The sequence below is a fragment of the Cyanistes caeruleus genome, chromosome 1 (genome assembly GCF_971803275.1).
Source record: "Cyanistes caeruleus chromosome 1, bCyaCae1.hap1.1, whole genome shotgun sequence".
Taxonomy (NCBI): Eukaryota; Metazoa; Chordata; class Aves; order Passeriformes; family Paridae; genus Cyanistes; species Cyanistes caeruleus.
The window spans coordinates 30,784,601-30,811,852 of record NC_141701.1 but is presented as its reverse complement, the minus strand read 5'-3'; the positions used below and the strand labels follow the sequence as shown (position 1 = coordinate 30,811,852).

Genomic DNA, 27,252 nt, shown 5'->3' with positions numbered 1-27,252 from the left:
GAGATGATGGAAAATGATGTTTTTCCCATACTGTGCATAGGGAAAGGAGTCACTTTCTGGCATATGTATCTGTTTGCAACCATAATGTGTCACAGCCAAGTTATTTTACATTGGTATTTTCAGTAAGCACATGCAATATGCCACATTATTACAAATGCTATTCAAAAGTAAGCACTGTCATCCTTTTGTCTGCCCTTCTTTTCCAAACCAGCAATGATTTTACACAAACATGAAAGGGTGTGGTGTAGATAAATATGTTAGTAGAATGGCAACTATATTTTTATCTTTACTGGAAAAAACTATGTGGATATAATGAATATGTGGGAGTGATGAATACCATTTATTACACAACTTGTCATGACTTTTTCCAAACCCTAATTATGGGGTAACTTATTTTCTGCAGTGTGTTTACTGGATTGGCTTGATTGTCTTGGTTCATGTACAAAATATAACACATTCATTTCCAAGATGAATAACTTTGTAACTTATTAAAAACTTCTTTTGTCTAGGGGATATAAAAATTCAGGAAATATTGCAAACCATTAGTCACTGTAACAAGCTCTAAATATGATTAGAAAATCCATTTTGCAAGTGTTATCTATTGATTTATACTAGGATTCTGTGATAACTAAACTATCAGGAGTCATCTGCTGATTACAGGAATTATGCTGGTTCTCTAATCATGTTGAAGACCTGCACATGCAGAGCAAATATGGAAAAGTCTCAGTAGATCTCTAGTTTAGAAATAACATTTTTCTGGTGTTCAGCCATGTTCAAATGGTTGGTGTGAGCTAATACATGCTGCACAGGTGCTAACATAGATTTTCATTTTATAACCTGATAGTTGTGATCTTGGTGCATCAGCAGTGAGAAGAAATGGCAGTAACACAAGTTTTGGTCTATTATACTGTCCCACAGTGCTGGCTACTCTTCTAATTTAATAATGTATTTTATTTAAATTGTATTTTTTCTTAGTTCTAGAGGTTGTTGGGGTTTTTTTGGCTTTTTTTTTTTTAAATCCTGTTATGAAAAGTATGAAAAGAGCTGAGGGTGTAGTGACATAGCCTTCCTCAGCAGCAAAAGTCCCTTTAGAGGTTCCTGCTCCCTGTCATCTGTGAAGCCATTCCTTGCTTCCTCCATTTACACTGTGCAACCACATTCTGAGTCAGGGTTTCAAAACAAACAAACAAACAAACCACACATTTTAGGTCCTCACCTGTTTTTTTTGAGTGTTAACCTGCATTATTTCAATTATTTGTTCTATTATGCCACCATTTGAAGAAATGCTATTGCAAATGTAGCCCCAGACAGGAATAATGGAGTAGGAGAAGGGAAGGCAGAAGGCTTTTCTTGGATGGCTTCACTGTCAAAGCTTCTGAGAGTGTTGAAAATTAGATGCCACCTTTCTTTTTTTACAAAAAAATAAACAACCTATAGTCAAAAGGTACACAAACTATCTACTCAAAACAGTACTTTCTCTTCACTCACTCATCCCGATCCCTAGAGAAACTTTCATCAAATATTTGGGTTTCCAGCCAGTCCTACAAAATATTTGATGTGGGATGCTAAGGGAGAGAGTCTTAGCTCATGGCCCTCATCACTAAAAATGTCCTGCTGCTGGATCTGCTTCTTAGCCAGATGCTGGTTTGTTAGCTGGAGCAGTTCAGTAGCATCTATGTAATGTGGGTATCATACACAGCAAGGGACCATCAGTAGCCTTTGGAGCTCAGTCTTTGAATCAGTTAAGGATGTCCCAGTGGAAACAGAATCCATAAACTCCCAGATACCCTCTAGGCTTCATGGCCTAAGTAGGACAATTGAAAGTGTCTGGCTGTTTACCACAGGGTTCCAATTCTCCTGATGCTTGTATTTTTAAAGGACTTGTCCCAAGGATTGCTAGTGAGTATCTCAGTTTTTTAAAAAAGTTTCTGTCCCTCATGACCTCTTGGAGATTCTTGGAAATTTGAACCCCACTAGGTTTAAGGACTCTCAGAAAGTGGATAGCATTGACAGATGCATACACTGTTTTTATAAAATTTCATTTTAAGGTTAATTTGAAGGAGAGTGATGTCTCATTTAAAGTATCAGTTGGAGTATTAGTGTTATTTTTTAAGATTTGGAGGTTGGCATGAAGTGCTACAATGTGCCCCAAATAACCAAAATGTTCTAGATGTGTGTGCTCTGTAATAGAATGTAATGCCTCTGCACATCACCCAGAAAACTTGACTCTTGTAAGTGTACATTCAGGCCTCAAGATGGAAATAAATGCAACTTTGAAAGTCTCTTAAGTTATCAGCTAGCAGACTTGATAGTTTTGTCAGGCCTTGGTGAAGCTGTTGACACCAAGAGAGTTGTAAACTTTTTTCTCTTGATACATCAGATAAACTTTTAGAGAACCTAAGGAAAAAAAGAACATTAATTTATATGAATAATAGATATATGCCTTGGGAGCAATATTGAATATTCATGAACTGTGTTTATATTCAAGCAGCTCCTCTCTTTTAAAATTAGGGTGCTGTGAATATGGCTCGGCAATAAAAAGTTTAATATTAAAACCATCTGAAAGCACAGAAAAAGAAACAGTGACTTTGTTCCTTTGCTTTGTCAAGTACCTCAAAGTTTTTCTTCAGTCATTTATATTTATTTAAATGTTATTGTTTTGTGAATTTTCTTTTTATAAATGTTGCTATAACAGCTTGGTTTTTCTCCCTGTTCTTAACTATTGATGGAATAAAAGGATGTCTTTTCATAGTCCTAGCTTTTAAAGCGACCATGAACATCAGAGCTTCTCTTCTGAAGCTGTATAATTTTAGTCAGTACGGAAATGTCACTTTTAGAGTTAGATTCTAAATGTGGCAAAGTGGAACCTTTAGCTGTTTTCTAAGTTATTTAAAGAAGGAATGGCCTGGTTGTTCCTTACAGAAGTGCAGTATTCAAATGGTGTTGGTAATGTGGCTTCTAAGAACCAGAACAAAGACAGCCTTACCCTGAGTGAACTCAGCTTGGCCTAAATGAATTTCCCAAAGACTTACTTTTGGAATTGTGGAGCTCGATATTAGCAAATTAAACCACAGAAGAGTTGCAAGTTCTTGGCAGCCTCCATCAAGAAGCATTCAGTGACTCCACAAGTAAACAGAGAAAGCTTCTATAGCAACAAAGTGCATTTCCATTCTGCAGGAGGAAGCATTCCACTTCTGCAGATTTGGGAAGCTGAGGCAGGACAGTGATCTATCTCTGTAGATGTAAAATACATACAGCAGGAACTGCTCTTAAGGCAGCCATTTTGTAGCTTAGTCAAATAACTTTTGATTCAAAGAATGGCATATATCTGTGCTCATAAAATCGTTTCCAAATACTTTTATTGATAAGTAAATAAGTACAAGATAGCTGTTTTGTAAAGTAAACTGGAATGGCTGAAAATAAAGCTTACTTAACCAATTAACTGAATGACATGATCAATTTCTAATCACAAATAAATATTTGCAGCTGGTTTATCAAAAATAGTATTTGACTAGCTGATAATACCTTCAGTAGACATTGTTTTTATATTGTATATTTACTTCAGTTTACATTGTGTATGCAACTATTTAGGAGCTCAGGGAAAGTGAGAGGCAGCAGTTAGCAGACTAATACTCAGCTGTGCAAGAACTACCTTGGTCTTCCTTGTATTGACAAAGTATTGATCCACAACACTATTAACACTATGATTTTTAAATTTTGGTAGATCACTTTACCTTCCATGTTCTCAAGTGGCAAAGATATTTCCCAAAAGGAGTGACCTGATTTCGGTTTAAGGTTAAAGGTTAGCTCAAAAGCATCATCTGCCTAGCTGCTTAACTTTAAACTGATCAATTTAATGAAAATCTGTTTTGCAGATGGTGTTGTAATGTCTTTGGCAGGATTTAGGCAGCTTTAACATTAGACGTATGCTAGTAAAAATTATTTCTTTATTTGACCAGAACAACACCTTTTCTTTTATGTTTTAAGGTAAAAGGCATGTGGGATATGGTATTTTGGCAAAGGACCCAGAAGCAGAAAGTGTTGATGGTCTTTCCATATGGGCTCAAAACCAGAATACTCTTATGTCTATTGCTAACGATGACTGAAGAAACAAACAAAGCTGTATTCATTTTTGTACCATAATGTTTTACTTTGAACCCATAAAAAAGCATTTCAGTCAGACCTGTCCTTGGAAAAGGCTTGTCTTCTTTGCCTCGGGTGGAATGCAGCAGCATTAACTTTTTTAACCTGGCAGAGCACACCGATTGTCTCTTTCAGACCTTGTATTTGTAGATCAGAAGTATTCTTTCCCTTCAGTAATTGTGTTACTTAACTGTAGATACCATAAATAAGAAGGCAAATTAGTGAAATACAAATGGTAAGTTTTATCTGATGGAGGTTGTCTGAATAAACAAAGAATTAGATCCTTGGGACTGTAAAGCAGAGCTTTGTGTCTGTGTCTTCTGAGAATCAAGCCCTCACAGTTTTTGCCAAGATAATTAAGTTTCAGCACAAGCATGTCTTTCTATTTTCAGATGTATGCAATTCAATAGGAATTTCTTGGGCTGCTAATGCAATACTATTATATGTTAGCTTTGTAATTAGCTAGGACTCTATCCCTTTGCTGAAATGCATTGTAATACTACACACACAAGCATAGTTTGCATGTAAGCATTTATGAAAGTGCTGCCCTTTGTTTCATATTGACCTTCCAACTTATTTAAAAGAGAGTTTACAATGAGCCTTTGTTTTGTCCACAAATGATCATAAACAGCTTTCTGAAGAGCCCAATAAAATGAGAGAATCACAAATGTATAACATCACGTATTGAAAGGGTGGAAGAACAAATGGGGCTTTTGCAATATTTTATATGATAGATTTATAATCTGTTCTTGGGTCACTTAGGGCCAAGAATTTTCATGGTCAGCTGCTTGGTCCTGCTAGCTAGCATCCTCTGCAGGAAAGGCAAATACTGTGCAGCACCTGCTCTTCAGCTGGGACTCTGCATTGCTCCTTAAAGCGAGGTGTCCACTTCTCTGCTGGTTCAAAGTCAAAAGATTAATCAGACCAGCTTTTTTTCCTCATCTGTCATCAGCGAAGCAGAATAGTCTGTCTGGATTCCATAATGCTGTTTGCATATTTGGATTTTAAATCAGCCAGGAGTATTGAATGCTTTGCTCATCTTTATCACGTGCAGGAGGCACAAGTGGGATTTAGTCCTTAGGTAACTTTTAGTGTAACAGTTCCCCAAGGAACACTGCTTGGTTTTTTCTCATTATCCTTGTTCTGGATGAAAGCATTGTTGTTAGGAATTAACAACTGAGGGGGGTGTGAAGTATATGCACATGGGGATGAATGGACTAACATCCCAAATCACTTTGTTTGCTTTACTCTGTTTGGCATGAAATATTGGTACTTCATCAGTTTGGAATTAACAGAAAGTCACATTCTTTTCGTTTCAGTTGTCCTGCATTAACTTTTTAATATAAAATAAAATATCCTACAAATATGCCAATCCAATTATTTAACTGTCATTGTCCCAGTATGGTGGTAAAAGAGGTCAGGAGATTGTGCAGCATTGATTTGCATAAAAATCATTGTGGAAAGGAAATTGGAATATGCCCACACACCTGAGGAGCCAAAGCAAGCTTTGCTTGATGTTATTCTTATTGTCTGTTTAGAAGAAAACTGTTTTCAGTGATAAACTAAAGTTGTTCTAATTTGTTCCTCAACACAAACCTTATATAGAGGAGAGAAGGTATTTCAATTTTTAAAGTCCTTTGAGATTTATATTCACTTAAGGTTTTAAATGTTTTATGAAATTTAATTTCCATTGCAAGTGTTAGTTACTATAATTCATGTATATATGTGCTTACATATATAAAGAGAAAGTGGTGTTCAAAGAACACACTATTTAGTCACAGCTATATATATATATATATTGTGTAGTCATGGCTACTGTATGTATTTGTACACTGTAGACAAGAATATTTATTTTAAAAAATAAAAAAAAATGAAACCCAAACTAACAAAAAAAAATAGTGTTGGCTGGTAAAATAGCAATTCCAAAACTATCCTTTTTTATGATAAATTTAAAATTAAACAGTAGAGAAAACATTTTTGCATTATATTTTATGTAAGTTTAATCTGATATTCAGGTGTCTCTCTCAGGTTATCTTACATAATGGTCCTTGTTAAAAAATACCGTATTTTGTATTCAGCTTATGGTACACTGCTGAAATAGGGAGGTGTTCTCAAATCATGGTTTAAAGAATCCTCATGTTTTTCTGCTGAAATGTTGTCCAGAACCCCAGTCTGTGTGCTGTCCTGGGTAAGGGTGTGTGAGGCTGCTCTTGGAAAGGAGGCTGTACCAGACTGCTTGCAGTGTGCAGCCTGCCCCAGTGGAGCCCGAGTGGGTAGGTCCTCTTGCAGAGCAGGAAAAGTGAGCAAGGAGAGCCAAAGCAGCAGAAAGAGGATCAGCCTCATTTATTCAGTATGCTCAACACACAAAATGGCTGTATAACAGCTATTTTTTGTGCCTGGAGTTCTTTGATTCTGACATTAAGAGAAATATGTAATTATTTCTGACTGAGATTCAAAGCAGAGATGCAGTGTATAGTGTATGTAAGAGTATTATGTCAATGTGAGTGCATATGTATGTGTGCATTAATAGATTGCAGCTATGGATTTAGCAGCCATTCCCTCCAACAGCCTTGCAACATAGATTTTCTTGTTACCCTTAGGAGATTTTAGCTGATATTATGCAACTCACTACAGGTGTCTTTTCTAAAATTGTAATTAGTTTGCCAGACTCTCCCAGATGAGATTTTTCTCTACACTCTTCCACATATTTAAAAATGAGCAGTAAAAAAAAGTAAAAAGACTGATGCATGACAGGAGAGTTATATTTTGTCATGGATACATGTAATTCAGCTTTGCTATTGTTTTTGCTAAATAATTTAGAAGAAACTTTCCCTTGGTCTGTGCATTTGTTGGTCCATCCACACAAAATGCCAGAATTGTGATTTTATAGGAGAGTTAATGGGTGTAAAATCTTACAGATGTCAGATGTACAGGACACACATTTGCTTTTTGATACCCAGGTTTTGAGACTGTATTGGCTCTATATTGCTAGATGGGCAAATTAATTTTCAGCATTTCTTCTTTTTTTCTCCTTTGGGGTACTACTGGAGCAGGAAAGGATGAGAAAGTATAGTGAAGATGCTGGTGTGAAATACTAAGTAATGCAATTTGTGTTGGTTTCAGCAAGGATTTGGCACAATGGAGGAGATGTATTTTCTTGGATAAACTTCTATGTGTATGTTTGGGAGTAAAATATAATACAGTACAAGTAGAAATAGGTATTAATTATGTTAAATGTAAATAGGCGTGTTATGTTGATAAAACATAAATTACAAGTGGTGGCTTGTAATAATTTTTGAACCTGATGTTTTGCCTGTTAGGCTGGTATAATACAGGCAGATAGTGCAGACTGGTGATCATACAACCTCATGCTGATACATAAAAAAAATGAAGCTTTGCTAAGAACTTCAAGACCTTTGCTTTGTGGACAACCACGAAAGAGGATGTCATAGAAATTACCCCCCTTGGTCTGCAGCAGAAGGTGCCAACCCTTCAGTACTGCAGCAGACAGATACACAGCGTATTGTGCGCCATAGCCTCAGGGGAAACTGCATGTTCTACTCTACCAGTGGGAAGGAATGCATTAAAATAATCCTTAGCTTTTAAAGGCAGGGGGTATTGAAGAAAACAAAAATTGAGCAAAGGTAGTCCTTGAATGATGAAGTGTGCAGATTCCCATGCCTTGGGCATCCTACTGCAGTAGCAGTTACAATAACAGAAAAAAAATGATTTTGTCATATACAAGGAGTATGAGCAATACTCCTTGGTCATATGCATGAATAGGAAACATATTGCTAATGGGAGTGATGAATACCAACATACTAGCCTCATTCCAAGAGTGCAAGTTTGACCGCCCAGCAAAAAATGTGACTTTTTTCTATTTAAAATTGTTACCTTAGAGTATTAATCAAACCAAGCTGTTGCCATGATTCACACGTGTAAAATACATGACTGTACAACTACTGGTTTGTTGTTGGATTGTATGCAGGAAGCCTAGCATATAGGGACAGTATTTAGTGTTCTGCCCAAAGAGGTTATTTATTTGTAGTCCCTGTTCTCCCTTGTAAACTCTCTTAAAAATCAAGAGCACGCACTACTTCCTTGCACTGCTCCTGGAGAAAAGAACCATAGAGCCACCTTTACCCATAAAGAGGGCACAGAATCTGGGATAGTTTGTACCCCAGCCTTTAACAGAAAACTGGATTACTCTTAAAGAAAGTTCAAGATGAACCTTTTAAAACAAAGGCCAACAGAGGAAATTCTTCTTTCCAGAACGTTATCAGGTATCTCCAAAGGTCTACATCTCTTGATTTTAAACTTGTTTAGCAGATAAGGAATTTTTCCATTGGCATCCTAAGCTTGTGTTTGGACCTATAGCAGTTCTTGGGTGGGAGAGGTCAGTTGTCTCCAAACAACTTTATTAAAAAGGAAGATGTTTTCCGTGGAAAATCCTAAAATGTTACAAGTGGCTCAGGTATCATAATAGCTATGATTGATATAATCCTTATCCTAAATTCAAAACTCTGTGTCCTTATGGTGAAGGAGAAGGAAGGGCACTTCTTATTCACAGAATCATAGAATGTCTGGTGTTGGAAGGGACTCATAAGGATTATTGAATCAAACTTCCTGCTCCTCGCAAGACTACCTAAAACTAAACTATGTGACTAAGAGTGTCATCCAGATGCTCCTTGAACTCTGACACAATTCGTGCTGTGACTAACCAAAGTTTCTTTGAGAAACTTGTTCCAGTGACCAACCACTCTCTCAAAAAGAACCTTTCCCTACTGCCCAAGCTGAACTTCCCCTGACGCAGCTTTACATCGTACCATTCAGACAACAATGTTCCTATTTTCTACGTAACCTAGACAAAAACTTTCTCTATGGGAAATAGATTAAGGAAAAAAATACTAACATTCTCTAATTGAATAAACACTTTGTGAATGACCAGAAACTTGATATTTTTACAACTAGAACAATGAAACAAAGTCTAAGGAGGATCTTGGTATTCTTGTTCTTTGTGTGCTAGTGATGAGAGCATGGAAAAATGCTTGCTTTACTACTGAAATGAGACAGCTTTAATATCTAGATGTTACTATTTTGGAAACACCCTTTGGCATTTGCAGATATGTAAGCAGCTAATGAATGACTGGAAATTCAGAAGAATAAAGCTGGTGGAAAAAAAGAGTCCAAACTGCAAGTTTTTCTGAAAACCTTATGTCCTTATTTGTTCAGGAACTTCTGTGACTCAAAATCTTGACCCAGGAGGAAGCTGGAATCCTGGGATATGTCAGGACAGGATCTTTTGAAGTCAGCTCTCAGATGACAAAGATCACAGGACACAGAAAATAGTTTGGGACTAATTTTATCAAATTTCTGACCTAGAGTTTGGGCAGATTTGAAAGCACTGCTGTATTGTTAGTCCCCTGGGTCTAACCCTGTTGCAGATGCTTCTTAGTAATAGGTGTTGTACCTAGGCTATGGATTTTCTTTGTCACTTTTTGATTTACTAAGGTAGTCTCGTAGGTCATGATGAATTGGATATGCTGTCAATGTGCTCTGTCTCTCTGTTCCTGTCTCCACTGGTGTGTTTTGTAGTGTGTCAGGCTTCAACAATATCTTCGCAACACTTGAATTTCTGTGACTTATGGAACTCAAGGAATGAAAATCTTTGTAGCTAGTCATTAGGACTGCTTACAGGTATTTTTTGACAAAGCAAATCCTTTCTCAGACACTCTGTAGTCACTTTGAATTTTTTTTTCTTTTTGGATTGTCTTTTTCTTTTAATTTCTCAAAAAAACAAAAATAGGTTTTTGGGATCATCTCTGACTCAACATGTTACATGTAGGGCCTGGATCCAAGAAGTCTTTCTGCGGTATGTTTTTTCTTTTATTTCATGAGTTTTTCACTGAGCAGCCCAAATTTTGTGGCCTCAGCTACCTGAAAATCATCAAACAGATGATATGGTTTACCCAAAGCATTTTGGGGCACACAAAGTACAACAGCTCTGCTGGTTTTGAAGAGTTCTGTGTAAGTAACAATTTTTATGATAAGGAAGAGTTGAGCTGGTAATCAATAAGGAGACTCTGAAATCTCATGCTACAGAGAGCCTGTATCCCAGTTCACTCAGCTTTTGTGCTCTCCAGATACAAAGGTTTTATGCCTCATGTGTCCACAACAGGAACTAAACAAATGTCTTTCCTTTACTTTTAGTGGTTGTTTGTCCTAATAGATTTGGAAGGTAAGGTCAATACTGTCTGTACTGGGAAACAGAGCATGGCTTTGGGAGAAAAAAAAACCTATGTGTCTCTAACCAAGCAGAGGTGAGTGAGAGGTTGGCCTGTAGTACATCCGACAGTCTAAATGAACCTCGTAGAATTAGAATTAAGCATAACAAGTTCTTCACATATGTCTATCTTTCTGTCTGCATATATTTATTTTTACATGGACTTAATAGAGTGTCTGTAGTTGGGAAGGGTGAATTCGAGTACTGGGCAGAGGTAGAGGTGGAGTCTGAAGTTGTTGATGCTCACAAGAGCTCAGAGAGACGGTTATCCAACAGTAGTGGTAGTTGTTTGAGGCTGTGTTTCTTGCACAGGGGTTGCAATGGATGGTGACAAAAGGGCAAGTGTGTGTTCCTATAAGAGTGTGCACTTCCCAGGAGCATAAACAGTATTTAAAACTATCTGTGTCCATACATACCCCGGGCTGCTACTGTCATCTTCTATAATGCTGTACAAAGGTCTATATATGTTAGTGTCTATATGTTGTAGTAAAGGTTGGATTTCCATTTTTCTTCTAATTTCCTTTTCCCAGTTACTTACAATTTTCTTATACACACTTTTAGGGCTGAAATTATCAGGATTTGGTCTGGGTATAAAGAATATTTCTTTCTCCTTTGGAGCTCTTTCTGAGTCACTTAATCATGAGATATCTTTGCAACCTGTCCTAATGAAAAATACTCCATTGCAAATAAAGTTAGTTAAGTACATTTCTTGCAGTGGCTGTCCATAACAGAAGAGAATGTTATTTTAAAAGCAACAACACATTAATAGGCCAAGTATGCAATCATTGTCCTATCACAGCAAATTATACCATTAGTCCACCTTATCTAATCTCTTTGCTACAGACTGCCTAACAATTGCTTCTCAGAGCAAAGCAGACAAAAAAAAATAAATAAAAGAAAGATTTCATGGGCAAATATAGAATAATGTTGCTTATACAGGAAAATTCTTGTTCTTTTCATATGTCCTCTGTACTTTGCAATGAATTAACATCATACAAATTCAAGTATTTTTGATTATTATGTTATATTTTTTGCCCTCCAAAATTGTCTTTGGGTAGTCTTATAGGTATCCAAATATCAAATCAGTTTATAAAGTGAACTGGCTCAATCACATGCAGTGGGAAGGAGTTCCACAGATCAATTTAACCTGCATACGAATATTCTTTAGGTTTTTAATTTTTTCTGTTATTAGTTTATTAAGTTTTGTTTGTTTTTATTAATCTGGTAATAGAATGAAAGAGGTCATGTGTTCTTACTCGCTTTACAATCTTTTACATAACCTTTATAACTTCAGAATAATCTTTATGATTACTTTATGGTCTTTTTATAATGCCTCTCTTTTATTTACACAAAAAATTTCAATCCATTCAGTCTTGCTTTTAGTGGAAGTTTTTCCACATTTCTGCTAATCCCATCACTGATCTCTGAACTCCTTTTACCGCTGTTAAATTTTTCTGGAGATACACAGATATTTCAGAACTGAACACACTGTTCTCAGTGGAACTGTATGATCTTACTGTCCCATGCCTAGTGCATCCAAAAATATTATCTGCTTTAAACAAATCCTATTGCAGTCTGTTCTGAAAATATGTTGCCTTTCATTACATGCTTCTTCCCACGCCGCCCCTTCAAACTGATGCTGAAGTGTCCTAGAGTGGCTACATTTAACTTAGACACCAGTAACATGTTTGATTGGTTCAAAGTATTCCTTTTAACATACATTTTCTTGGATTTATCCATCAATACTGAGTTTCTTCTTCACGATGTGTTAACTTTAAATGTATCTGGCATTTCTCACAGTTCTTTGGCTGGTCTTGACTGTCATTAATTTATTTATGACTTCTGCAGGATCAATCCTAGTTTGCAGTTAGAAGACAGAGGTAACTTTTGTTCTGTTAAATGCTCTGTTAGTTCATCTAGTTTGTTTTCTGTCTCTGTCAGTTTTTAATCCATGAGTTTTTTGCCCCTCTGTTAAGTGCCTACGTTACGTGGTTAGGCTGCTTCTGCATTGTCAGCTTAGTGGAAAAAAAAAGATCCAGCTCTAAATTAACCCATGGAATGATTAAATTCCCCCTAATATTAGGAGAGTGAGAGAAAGAAGCATCTCCTTGTGCCCATGTCACATTGCCTGTCTCCTCAGATAGCTGCCTCTCCTTGCTTTCCCACATGTATTGCTATACCTGGTGGCTTGAGGTGCAGTTAATGCCTGTAGGCAGTTAACTATTTGCTGATCCTGAAGAACAGAAATAGCTAATTAACCACACATCTACAAATATTTACCCCAGATATTTATTTACTGATGCAAAATAGAAGATGCTGTTTCTGCATGGGGACTACAAGGCTGAGGCATAACTGCAATTGACTCTTTGTAGTGCGCTCTTTTCATACTGTTCAGTGCTAACTTTAATGTATTATTGATTGTTATTAAGGTATACCATGAAATACAGATGGGATGTCTGTTGTGGTTGAACTCATACTGTGGGAGCGATGTTGACTTTCAGATTGTTCTGGCCTTCATGCTGCTTGACATTAAAACCTTTCACATTAGGGTTTAGAAGAGAAAGAAATATATAGTAACTATGCTACCCTGTATGTAGTGTGAAGTAATGTGAAAATATGATGCCAAATTCCCTCCCCACCAAGTCAGCACAAAATTTGAAATGAAATACTAATTTCAGAGCAAGCCAGGAAGTTTAAATTCCCTGTGTGACTGTATATAAACACTAGCTCAGGACAGTCAATACCTGAATTTAAATTAGCTGTGCTACCTACCAGTAGAAAGTGCTAAAAGTGGAAGGATTAGGGTCTGTTTTTCTAGAATACTGAGTCCTAGAGGCTCCTTCTGGCAGCATCTGTTTAGCATCCCAGGATCCAAGGTCATGCTCACGAGTGACTGTCACCTCTGTGCTGACTGCCAGCCTCCATCCTTGCACAGCCTTCTTGGCTGGATGCATTGGCTAGTTTGAAATGTCACTACTGAACCCTGTAATAGTGCTAATTAGTTAAAGCAAAAGAGGTACTTATCTTGGCAGCAGATCACTGAATGTTTTTTTTTCACAAAATTAGGTTTGAAATGCTTTACATTCATCCCCCTCCCTTTTTTTGGAGAAGTATATAAACGTTGAGGGTTTTTTTTTTCCTTTTTTATTTCCTATGCCCCCATAAAAAGAAATTCTTCTAAATGCTTCTCACTATGTCCAGCAATTTCCATCTTAGAATGGCTAACTTTTGTTTGGACCTCTTAAAGAGGCTATTAGCCATTGAAGAAAACTTGAGACAAGGAAGCATATGACAAACACACAGTCACAGGACAGCCCTCTCTAATTTTGGCTCAGCTCCCTTCCTGCCATTAATGGGACAAAAAAGAAACTGGGGATCTGATGCAAGTTCCCTGTCGTGGGGGAGGGCAGGGTTTTTCTGCTTGTGGCAGGGAGGCAGCTGTGTGTGCCCTGTCCTGGCAGCGCACAGCACGCAGGAGATGTGCCAGGAGAAGGACCAGCAATGGCAGGAGCTGGAGTACAGGGAAGTGTGTCTGTGATGAGAGTGAAATCCCTGCTGCACTGGGAGACGTGGGGAGCTCCCAGGCAGAGCCGGCTCAGGAGGATGCTGGTGACTGCAGAAAACTTTTTATGTGCTACAGAAAGGCAGTGGCATCTGTCACAAGCTGCAGGGTCTGACTGCAGTCTTGTGTTTTGATCCCCTGCTCAGGTAGGTTTCGTTTTTCTTATGCTCACCTTGCAGGGAGTCTTCCTGGGCTGTGTCAGTGTGTTCTGGGCTAGATCTGATGAACTACCACAGTTCTTTCCCAGCACCAGTTGTTCTTTTTCAGTGCTAAAACATGCACGAGGCTCTCATTCACACATCCCATCCCCCAACTTTTCACCCAGCATTTAGTTTTTAGTGAGGATTATTTCCACAAAGATGAGATTCTCAGCTTCCAGTGGCATGAGCAGAGTCTGTGAAGTGTCTTTAGTATGAGATAGGTCAAATTGTTAAGCTAAAGTCTAAATATTTGCAAAGATTCAGGAAAAATACAGTGGTTTTTCTAGTTTTTATCCTCTGCAGAATTTGTTTGAAGCTTTAAAAACATTGTTTGTTTCCTGTTAAAATGGTGATGAGAGGAAAGAGACAGGAAGAATGTAGGCCAAATCTATCTTTGTTGCAGTATTTCTCATCTCAGTAGTATTACTCCAAGGATAGAGAAGTTTTCCAAAACGACAGTGTTTCTTAACTCTGTCAATTGACTGGGACATGGCTCTCCTGTGGTTTGACTACTGTGGTTTGTCACTACTGTGAGAAATTATCCAGTTCAAAAAGTCCTGTTATTTGGGTAATTTCTTGCTGAAATTGATGGTTACTGTTCCTGTTTTTCTCCCAAAGTTTATTTCTAGGGCTTTCCCATTTGTTTCTGGTGCTGTAGATAAAAGGCTAGTCACAAAGGCAGAGCCAGAGAGACTGCTCTGCAATGAGGATGTGTAAAAGAGGAGAGGGTGTGAATTTGGGACTGTTTTCCCTCTCATGGAAGCATTTTGCCTGTTTGATACAGACTGTTAGTTGATACAGTGAAATCCACCTCCTAAACATCTTTTTTACAGATCAAACCAGGTTAGTGAGTATTGATAAACATGACATATTTTGTGGGTGAGCATACACACTAGGACACCTCATGTATAGGCAATTTCTCCTCCTGAATTATTCCACATTTGTGAGCATTTTTTAAGCAGCTACTATTTAAAACCAGAAAGCCTCCGCCCTAAAGGGCCCCAACCTGTCAGAAACATTTCCTCTCTTGCCTGAAGCTTGGAATTTCACTCCAAAATGCCAGCTCCCTCAGGAGTGTGCACAGTGTCATCCTTGCCTTGTGGTTTACTTTTTGCAACCTCAGTTGCACACACAGACATTTTTTACCACCTCATCACATTCTTCTTCCTTCTCTATCCACATCTCTATGTGTCTGTTTTCCACAGTGCCATTTGCACCTGGATTTCTACAGCACTTAGCGCAGTTTCACTCTTGCAAAGCCCTATATTTTTCCTCCTTTTCTGCCAATAACTTTATTTTCCACTTTCTCTTGTGTATGTGTTTACGTGCATTGTCAGATATGCATTTCTGTTCATCTGGGATGACTGGGGTAAAAATTTTATTGTCTTGAGCTTGAGTTGGCTGTGTTGTTTCAAGAAATAAAGAGGGAAAAAAGGTATGCAGAATGTCTCACAGGAAGCTATCATGCATTTTGAACCTGCTGCATATTTTTCATTAGGAAAAATATGTTAGAAATTTGTAGGGTGCTCTTTAACTGTATCAATACTCTTTTTCATATGGTTGCATGTACCAAGCCAAGCCCTAGTAATATTAAAGGGAAAAAACACTGCTGTAACTTTGTGACTAATATATTTTAGAAACGTCTTACATTTTTCCTGTAATAGCTTTTCCATACATAGTAGCATTTCAGTTTGAAGGTCTGACTTCTCAAAGCCTATCAGAGCTAAAAACAAGTGCCAGTGTTGAAAAGCTGGAAACTTCCCACCTCCAGTGCTATGAAGCTCCTTTTTCAGACTCAGAGATCATAAGATTAACACATCATTGGTGAAAGGCTCATCCTGGGTGTTGCCCCAATGTAATCTGAAAGGAAATTTTTTTGTTTGAAAGCAAGGAAAAAGTCTTGATGGTGGTTTGCAGTGAAACCAAACTAGTGACAGCTGATTTAAGCTAACTGGGCTGGAGGCATTTATAATAATTACTCTTGGAGACAATTTCAGGTCTTGCTTCAAGCGCAGAGATTTTGTTGACATCATCATCTAGGACTCAGCTGAAAATTCTCTGAAGACCATGCTGCTCTACCTTTCACATGACAGGTGTAGAAGTGTACCTTGAGCAGTCAGAGTACCCTTTGTTAAAAATGAAGGACCTGTGCTGGGTTCATATTGACAATATAAAATCTTCCATGTGGCATCAATAAGGCTGGGATAAAACACATGACATATAATAGTTCCAGACCATGGTCTTTCATTCTCTTTTAGGTATAACCACTAGGGCCACATATAAATAACTGTCTGGCTTTGTAAAGGGGTCAAATCAAGGCTTTGATATTCACAGTACATATCCTGATGGGAGTGTGTTGTTGTTTAAGTAGGGTTAATTTTTGTCCCAACTCCAGCTAAGGGTAAATTTTCCATTGAATTTGACGGAACTAAGATTTCACACACGACGCTTAAATCTGTGCTATATAAAGCTTTGTATAAATACATCTGAATATAATATATATCACAAGCATGTACAAATGTGTTTCTGTATATTTTAGCCAATTACATAAACTGTGTTTAAACTGTCTACTATGCAGCCTAGAATGAACAAACTAAAAAATCTGGATAGAGGTAAAATACTCAGAGAATGAAATGGGAACGTGTTTTTCACAACTGTAATTTTGAGAGGTTTTGTTCCCTTTATCAGTTGCCTTTCTCTACTATAAAATCACGTGGGATCTTTTTTCTAGTTGCATCAATTTTCAGCTACAAATGTTTTACATTATAAAACTGTGTAAAACAGACTAAAAATTGTGAAGTGTAAGAACAGATAATCTGGAGATTTAAGTGCTTTGGGCAAACTTCTCTTGCCAGCTTTCAGAGATACAGAGGGAGACTGTATTTGAAACCCCTCATCAGAGCAAAATGAACGTTTCAGTGTTCTCGGACATAATATCAGGCTAACATGCTCCCTGACTGACATCCCGTACATACTGTATAATTGCCAGCCTGCTTCTCCAAGTGCCTTGAAGATTACATTTTTTTTAATGTCCCAATATTAATAACCAGATGTGATCTTCTTCCTGCCCAGGGGTCAAGCTAGCTGGCCAGGTCAGGCTGTTTGTCTGTGTGCACAGACTGTGAAGTCTATTCAGAATGACAGGTATGGGGGGGGAGGCGGGTAGGGTGTTAACCTCAAGACCACCAAAAGGGAGTTCTCCCTGCTGGGAACAAAGACCAGCAGGAGCTTCAGCCTTTTTCAGTACTCCTGGGATTTTAACCAAGTGAACAAAAGATGATGCACAGCTGAAGAAATGCTCTTCACAGCTGATACATAATTTAAGATGTTCAGTTACAAACAACCGGATATGTATTTGTGATTTCATTTGAGCACAGTCCAATTATCTGCAGTCAGTTAATATTTTTGTGCGAGTAGTTTCTGTGTGCTGCTTTATGTGCTCAGAAGACGCTCAATTGCCAGAGTTTGAATACACGCTAGCCTTGAAAATAGCCCTAGTACTTAAAGAAATAGCATTAAAACACCAGCAGTTGCTATGGGGTATTTTGTACCTTCTAGTTAATGCTTGCCAGTCTATGTATAGATTATTTTATAATATGATATAGTTTCATTAAACATGTATTATAAAAACATTTACTCTTCACTCTCTCTTTTTGTTAGGTAAAAAAAAATCAAAAGAAGAAGCTATTTGTTTCCTAATTGATTTTCTACGTTAGTTGTTCATTGAATAGATAAGTAGTGCCTGTGATATTTGATTACAGAGCAAGGCACCCATTTAACCTTCCGTTCTTTCCTGGCCAGGATTTCAAATACAATACAACGTACCTCCCTTAGGCTCAGTAGGATTAGACTGCTAGCAGTAATCCCTGATGCTATGAAATAGACCTGATAGAACTTCAACTCACTTGTTTAGGATTATGCTCATGAATTTCAGTCATCTAGTTGTATTAACCCTTTGGGAACTTGGGTGGTTTATGCTGCTTTAAATAATAAAACATTATAACAAACAATGGCAGATACATATAAAAACTTATCTATGTGTTTTAAAGAATAGACTTTTGCGCGGTGATCAAAATTCACATTGAAATGAATTTACCTCCTATAGCATAAATCCTCAGAGTTTATTTTAATTCTAATGTTCAGGTGCTTTTTGCAGTTCAATAGTGTCTTTAAACAGGCTGGTCTCAATCTGTGCATTGCTTTTTAAAAAATGTTTAAATAAATTGTAGTTCTCAAGGTTGCATTGGAAGGGCAGACAAGTGATACCTGCTAACTACAGAGCATCAGTGCAGAATCTCCCAGTATAATGACTTGAATGCAAGCATGGTCCTGTGGTAAAGAGGAGGGGTAGTGATACCTGAGCTATCATTTCCAAGCTTTTTTGGTTATAGCAACAATGGGCAATCCTGACTTATGATGAGTTATGCCCTGAGCTAAAAACAGAGTGAGAGTGTCAGAGCATTTCCGATGGACCATGAGACAGTCAGTGTGCAAAAGCATTGTAATCACTCCAGGTTTGGACTACTCTTTTGAACTGGTGACTTCTGTTTAAATGCTGATTTTTAATTTGGTCAAATTACTGTAGGGAATAACTCTATGCTAACAATAAGAAGGAACATATCTTTTGTTTCTTTCATTTTCAGTATCCTAAAACTCACCAGTGAATTAAATATTGTTTCTTATTACCAGTCTCTTAAACTGTTGAACCTTTAGTTCTAAAGCTCATTAAATATTTATGTGCACAACTAATTGTACTGATTATTTAAATAAATATATGTATATATTTTAGAATATTTTATGTCAATTACAATGAAAAATGGTGGAGAGTTTGACTTGGGAACTCTAACCTACTGTCTTAGCAGAAGAGAGAGTCAAATTAGGACTGACTGAATATGCACATTGAGGCACCAATTGGTGAAACTACTGCCACTTCAATACACCTGCATGTGGAATTGCTATATTTAAAGGCAGGATGACAGGCAGAATCAGTACTACTAGCTGCACTTGATGACAGAGGCATCAGGGCAGTTCTTTACCCTTTAGACACTATTAAAGCATTAAAGAGTTGGATACTCTTGATACAGCTGATGATAAAGTGGTATTGATGAATAGCTGAAGGCCATGAGAGCAATAAATGAAGTTACTCTTGAGTGATTCCATTCTTTTTTTGCAGGAGGACTCAAGAGTGGGGGTAGTTTGGGGTGGTTGTTCATCAGCCCAGTGGTTCACTCATGTGCTCCCACGTGGAGTATTGCTGAGTTCTAGTCTGTCACCCTTCTTGATTAACATATGCCCAAGGCCATTATGGGTGAATCTATGCTTGAGGTGTGGGTGTCTCTGTGATGCAGATGATTTTCATCTCCAGAGCAATATCATTAGACTTGGATGGCAAAATCAATTGTTTGACTCCCTGTCTTGCCAGCCTTGGGGTTTGGATCCAGCAGCTGTGTTGTAAACTGAAGTCCTGCTGGTGGCATGCACAGGTGGTAGGAATGGCCAAGGCAGCACCACATAGCTGTCCTATAAGCTGTGCTGATTCTGCATTTAGCTCCTGAGGTAACCCAAGGAGTGATAAGCATTCCTTGGTAATATCTGTGTCTCTATATGGCTAGTTGCTAAATGAATAGATGTTGCTTCTCTTTCAAATTGGCTTCTCTTAAATTTTTTCATCTTAGCAGTATCTTCCAAAAACTGTACCCAGTCCTGCTGCTGCTGAATGCTAGAGTCAATTGCAATATTTAATACATTAAAACTTCTGTGCTTTGTTGGTTGGTTTTGGTTTGACACCTGGTATATTTCTGTTCCCTGACTGATTGCAAATGTACCATTAGAAATGGGCTGTTTCATGAAATGCTAAGTTTACACATTCAGAATGTGTTTTCCCTGGATATTCTGCAGTATGTGTTTAAACATAGCTGTTTCTGAAACAAATTCCTTGCTTAGGTCAGCATATTTAGTATGGAGAAATTCGTGGAAAGCAAACAGCCAAGAGGTGGGGCATGGACGGAACTAATTCAAGAATTTCAGATGAATATAGCCAGTATTTTCCATCTCTCCATCTGATGCTTTAATTCTAAATGCAGAACTTGCAGAATTTAGTGGCCTACAGGTTGCCACCTTCAGATTTGCTGAGATAAGAGAGGCAAACCTGTGAAGTTTGATGAGATTTGAGCTGCCAGGAATATAGCTGTCTATCCATTAACCAGATTTTCTGACAGCAAGTATTTTGCAGATGCAGTTTCTCTTCTGTTCCAACTCTCTCAGCTTGCCTCTAGTTGCAGTTTCACTCTGTTTCAACCTATAAAGACTGAAATGAGTCAGACCCCAATTCTTTCTGAAAACCTCGCTTCATATACATAACTCGGATCAGCTAACTGTGCCCTGGGCTAAATCTCAAAATATACTAAAAGCTTGCATTTTCAGCATGGTTGGCAAATGAAGAATCTGCTTTCTTGATTTGCTTGATCAAAAATTTCAATTTTCGATCATTCCACCCGTTATCAAGTTGCATTTGTCCTTCAGTGTCTTACAGGACAAAGGGAGTACAGGGTGGCCACGTTGGGAGAGTTTGTTCTTAGATGAAATACATTTTTGATGGCTTGGGTAACACTACTATTTATTAATGTGCATTTACTTAGCAAAGCAAAAAAAGGTTATGTGTGTGTGTGTGTGTGAAGGGAATCTTATTAAGTCTAAATAAATAGACTGTAGAAACCGTAATACTTTACACTTCTGTAAAGCCTTTATTCAGAGGCTTTCAAAATGTTTTAACAATGTTAATTAAATTCAGTGCTCCTTCATTCTGTGTTAGCCTAAGTGCATATAGGGCCATCTTCATGTACATACTGGTGGAATGGAAGAAAGCTCGTGTTTAACTCTGTGCAGCAGCATTGCACTGCAAGTATTTTCAAGGCAGGTGAAAAAAAAAAAGAAAAAAAGCCGTGTTCAAGTGAAACTGTACAGGGAATTGCCTGTAGGTAGGCAAAACATAATTACAAGTTGAAATTTGGCCAAGACATTTGTCTTAACACTCTTCCTCCTTTGAAAAAAAATGTGCCACGTACTTAATAACTTTATTAAGTACAAGCAGTTGTGAAATCTGTTCTTTGTTTCAACCAAAACATTTCCTAACAGGACGGTGCTGTTAAACACCAAGCTAGGGCACTGACTCATTACTAATTTAGACAGAGAGCACCATCAATGAATTACCAAAACTCTTTTTTGTAGTGCTGATGTTTTCCTTGGAGATCTCCCCTCCGAGTTCTGACCCTGCTTTAGCCTGTGAGATCTGAAGGGATCACAGCACAAGGTGGTATGGCTTAGGGCTGTATATAAAATGATGAAGGAGAGAGTGAAATCCAGCCATGTGCTCCCTTTACTTGACACTGTAGTAGAAGAGGGAGGTGGCATTCAGTGAAACTCAGAGCTACTCATTTTTTCTGCAGTAAATAATCAGCCTGTGAAATTCACTGCTGCAGTGGGGGTTATCCGGATAAACAGTTTATCAGGATTTTTAAGGAGGATAAGGGCATGAACATTAATGATGTTTCTGATTATGTGGGCTAAAACAAAAAGATACAAGAACGTTTAGTTCTCTATTATTATTGTTAAAGTCAGGATATAAACAGACTGTCTTCCAGGGTCAGGCGAGGATCCCTCGTCACACTGCAGATTCAGTCAGGCTCTCTGAGGCTTGTGTTTGTACCCTGCCTTTTTGTGGATCTGACATTAGGTGTTCTCACGGAGAGCGTGTCAGAACACCTGGGCCAAGGGGATGATTCACAGTGCTGCTCCCGTGTTTCCATCTCTCTGTCTCCCTCGGTGACTGTTCTCAGAGGACGACATTAGACTTCAAAAATGAATGCGAGAACTGAGTGTTTCAAATGTAAATAAGATGCCTTTCTGTTCGCAATTTTAGTCTCACTGAGGAAAGGTACTACTCCAACAGTAAACAACTGAATCTGCATGTCTGGGTTATTTTGGTTTTCTTTGTCAGCTTATCACTCAGCGTGGGAGAGGAGTGTCTGTGTCATAATTAGTGTTTCATTTATTTAATTTGGAAGTACAAACAATAGACAGAAAGGGCCATTTGACAACTAATTAATTTGTTTCTGCTCAAAGAGCATGACAAAAAGTTTGCCTTCAGATGAGCATTCACAGACTGTGGATTTGCGTTTGAGTAATAATTCATCAGCATTACTCCATAGATAATTTGATATCCTCAATACAGCATGTAAAGGTATAGGCTTTGAATATTTTTTTTTAAATTTAGATGACTATTGGAAACTCTTGGATCATTCTAAGACCAGTTATGATTCAGTACCACACAAGATCTCTCCACGTTTCTAGGAAGCACAATTTTATTCCACCTCTTGGAAGAGGATGAAGCATCTGCAGCCTGGCTCCTGTGACAGCTAGTTCTGCAGAATCCACGTGGCACCATGTGAGATAGGGCTTGACTCAGGTTACTGTTTTTCACTGCAGTTTTGCAGGCATCACAATAACATGTTAACTCTGTGTGCTAGCTGTTATTAATTGTTCTGTACACTCTGCTCCAAGCAAGGATTAGGAAGACAAACTCCAGTGTTGTGAACCTTATGAGCAGAATAAACAACCCAGGCCCATGGAGGCTGTGTGCACATAGCTGTCTGGATCTTGACACAGCAACTCTCCAACCACGGGCAGTCAATCTGTGTGTGGAGCCCAGGTCTTAGAGGGAATAGGGGAAGCAGAGGTAACACAGAGCACTGCAGGAATTTGCCCCAGTGCAGAGCTGGGAGAAGGCAGGGCATGCACTTGGACTCTGCTAGGAAGCACCAGTGTTTACTGTAGTACAGAGTGTGAGAGAGCAGATTTGAATTGCTATAGAGGGATCAGTCTTCTTTCGGGAGAGGCATGTTGTTGAGCATGGTATTTTTCACATTTCCTGTTTTCTCTTTCCCTGCAGAGTATTAATAATGTATTGGAGAATTCACAGACTTTAGTTTGTCAGTGGGACTGGAAGAAAAGCTGTAGGAGGGAAAGGTTTTGTTTGACCCAAAAGAAGAGGAAAGCTTCTTCTGGTAGAAAGAAAGAAAGAAAGAAAATACATTGATTATTTGAGGAAAGACCTCAAAGGGAAAATTGAGATGTAATTTTTTCCAGACATCCAGGCTGTGATGGTAAGAACTACAGAGGGAAGAATGTTACCCCAAACAATGCAGACCCTGGAAGGTAAACCAATGTGGAAGTCAGTCAAAGGCTTTCAAATAAAAGGTTCTTCAAATAAAGTCCAAGTAGCAAGAGAAACAAGACTACTGCAAAGTGAAAATGAGAATGAAGCAGTTTTATTAATACTGTTCAGTGAATGAACTAACATGCAGTAGGTTTTTAACATCTTTTCCTCACATATCTCTGCAAAGAACTGTAGTTAGTAATACTGGTATTACAAGTTAGTAATTGTACATAGTAAGTGTAATAACATTGTGATATAATCACTGTAATGCACCTTTCAAAATCAAATATCCTAGTAGAAGAAGCAGATTTTTCTTTGTTATTTCTAGTCTTAACCAGAGGTGTGTAGAAGGGGGAGGGGATAAGGATTATTTTAATCCTCAAATCAGACATGGGTATGTGAGTGGGCACTGGCATGCAGACCAGCTAAATCTATTATTTTGAAGCAGTGTATAGTAGCTCCAAGTATGGACAATGATAAATAACATTGACCTGAAACAGGAATGATTTTAAGCCACCTTCACTTACCCGGCTTCATGGAGGTCTGGAAATAGAAGTTGATTTTACTTTGCATCACTCTTTGTATACGGGTCATTAAATGACTTAATATTCTTAGAAGTGAGATGCCCGTTCCCTTAGTCACTTTTTTCCCTTTGTCTTATGCATTGTCACAATAGCCTGGAATTAATTAAAAATAAACATATAAATTACATTAAAAACAGAACATAAAATAGTATTTACATTTACTGATCACTTCCCCAAAGACCTGTACCACAGCTGTTTGGAACAAACAAGTGTCTTCCTAACTCTCTCCTTTTTACAGCTATCCTTCGAATCAGGGATTCAAACCTGAAATAACACCGTGGCATTTGGAGACAGTCTCAGAGAAATGAGAGTTTCACTGGATACTGACACAGTCTTAGAGTTTGGTTGCCTCATTTTGTTTTTTTTTTTGTCTGTTGTGTGCATTTTTTTCCTTCTCTATTTTTTTCTCTTCTATAGCAGTGGTACTTTTAGGTTTTGCTTGAAAGATTTTGGTAGCTCAGACAAAGAGGAAGCTTTTGTCCCAAAGGCTTTCAGTTCAGCCCCTTTGATAGAAAAGGGTTATTTTCAGAAATATTTGAATTTTTTTAATAATTAGCAATGAGCCAGGCTTTTCGAAAACAGGGCTGATGTATCCACTATAAAAGTAAGAATATAATGAAATAAAAAGTCCCTCCTCAGCCACCCCTCCTTTGTTATGCAGTAGTAGTTTTTTTAAGCGCATGTCCAGGTCAGATTCTTTTCCCCTCAGTGACTGTGCTTAAGAGTTTGTCTTCCAACAATATCATGGTCCCCAAAAACTCAGCAAGGAAAGGGCAGCTGTTGAGAGACATGCTCAAATAAGACACTGGTTTTCCCTTTTTTTTTCAGTTGTGTTTTTTTGTTTGGATTTTTTTTTTGAGTTTCTTTGCTTTTTGCTTTTTTTTGTTAATGAAGATGCCAGATGACATATCCAAATAAATCCAAATAAGCACTTGAAATATGCTTGGTAAAAGTTTATTAATAGACGCCATTACTACAAGTCCTCATGTGTGCCCCTTTGAAAAACAGTGGTCACTTATTAAAGCCTAGAGACAGAACATTTTCTTGAAAAAGTTGTTAATAAAGCACATAAGGACTTGTTTCTATTAGTATTGATCCATGAATACTTCATGTGCTAATTTAGGGTTTAGAGATACTTAGTCATACAAGCCCTCCAGTCTGAAATAGGCATGTACTTTATGATTATTATTTAAACACTGGCCTTTTATATTTAGAATATATTTATAAAACATACTTGTCCTCTTCATAAAATTAAAAACATCTGCTATGGCTTTTCAGTTAAAATGTGGACTTGAAAGTCTGGTGATAGGTCAGTCTGCCATTTTGAATGGCAATTAAGCTGACAGTGCACCCTGTACCAGTGAGACTGTGAAAACAAACAAAAAAGGCAGATGGTTCATTTAGTATAGTAATTGTAATTTGTTGTTCATTAAAAGCAATTCCCACACAGGCATTCTTTATGCAGATGGAGTATATGGAAAATTTTATTCTGCCAACCTGTCGTAATAATTATTTTTGTTAGTGTAATTTGCACCGACGTTTGATAGGCAGTTGATTAGAGCAGTATGGTTTCATCAGAATTAAAATTAATTATAAATTTTGCTGCTTTCATTAGTGTGCTTTTATAACTATCATGACCAAGCAGCAGGGGTTTGGCTCTGAAATACCGAATATCACAGCAGCATTTGTTGTGTGGAGTTTTTTTTTTCTTGAGATGACTGAACCTTTTAATAAGGGTTTTTTCTTGGTCAAGGTTTGTTTATACCTACAGAAGATGAAAATTAGTGGCAAAACTGTTAGGATAATTCTAAAATATGCTTGTAATGGAGGAATATGCAGAGTTCAAATTCAGTTACTAAGCTTGAGATGTTTTTCAGTTTTCTTATATGTAGTGGTAGCATTGTAGCTCCAGACATCTGATAAGTAGAGAGAAATCTTATGGCCAGTAATAGAAATGTCCTTACAGATAAAAAGCCGTATTTGCTAATAGGTTTTTTTACAGGGATTTTGTCTTTGCTTAGAGTATAAAATTATGTTAAATAAACTTCAAAAGAGGGAAAGGAGTGCCCTCTTTATGATTATAATTGCAGAGCTGCTTATTTTGATAATCATGATAAAATAGTTCTCTTCTAGATGGCTCAAATTACAAAGAAATTCTTCAAAAATTAATTTTAGAACATCTTGATACAGACATAGACAGACAATTCTCATGGCGAATCTGAAGGGCTGAGTGCAGCATAGATATTTTACCTCAGCACACGGTGTAGCACTTCTGTCAACCTGCAATATTAGGAAGTAGATAAATGCTGAATGTAAGACACAGAATACACTCCTATGAGCTTCAGTTTGCTTTTAGTCTTTTATATCCTGGTATTTTTGGTGGTTCATCTGTGAGGGTTTTTTCTGCATTGCAATTTAATATTGGTAAGGCGGCAGAACAGACAGGGAGGGTTGATGTCCTTGTCCTATTCAAGTCAGGGGCAGCTCCATCATTAATTTCAGTTACTCCATGTAACCTATGAAAAAAGGTAATATTTTAGAGAAACACATGAATAGAGTATAATCTGTACTGGTTCCCAGCTTTTTTTCTTCTAGAGACTAGGGTTATTTTATGTTATAATTCTGCTTCGTCTGAGGTACGGTATCCTCTGGGGTGTGATTCCCCTTAGAGTTTAAGTCAGAGCATGCTTGACCTACTAATTTTCATTAATACATTTTTTTTCCTCTCAGAACCTTAAATTTATAGAATTATCTATATCTAGGAATCAGACTGAGAAAAGCAGAGAAACTCTTCTGGTTTGTAACTTGACTCTTGTTTCTGCAAAATATGAACAAGACAGTGTTTATTGTAGTCAGAAAAATAGTTGGCATGATTGTGCGTAAGTGAAGAATCTCTGGATTGTCTCAAAGTGTTAGCTGCCCATTTGCAGACAAGCAAGCTTTTAGTGTGCAATTTAGGTCAATGGATAGAGGGGAGAAGATGTGTTTAGGCGACAGATTTTAAATCACCATAATATAAATATGCTTCCCTTTTCATCCGGAATTTGCTTTCTTTCAAGGTAATTTAGTGGAGCAGACATGCACTTACGCCTGTCTTTGTAATTTTAGGGATTAGGATAGTGAGGATTAAATGCTGACCCTTAATCTTCAATATCAACTTTAAGAGCGAAATATAATATGCAAATGGAATACCTTCATTTTGTGTTTATATATTTTAATCTCTGTAATTTAGTTTTAAGAAGATGGAAACTCATCTTTGCCTTATT

The 27,252-nt window shown here is 37.6% G+C and overlaps 1 protein-coding gene across 3 annotated transcripts in view; it reads left to right on the top strand.

The window, feature by feature from the left end:
* ZFHX4 (zinc finger homeobox 4) overlaps positions 1 to 27,252 on the top strand; it is a 150,238-nt gene that overhangs the window by 28,566 nt on the left and 94,420 nt on the right. The gene's annotated exons all lie outside the window — the stretch shown is intronic.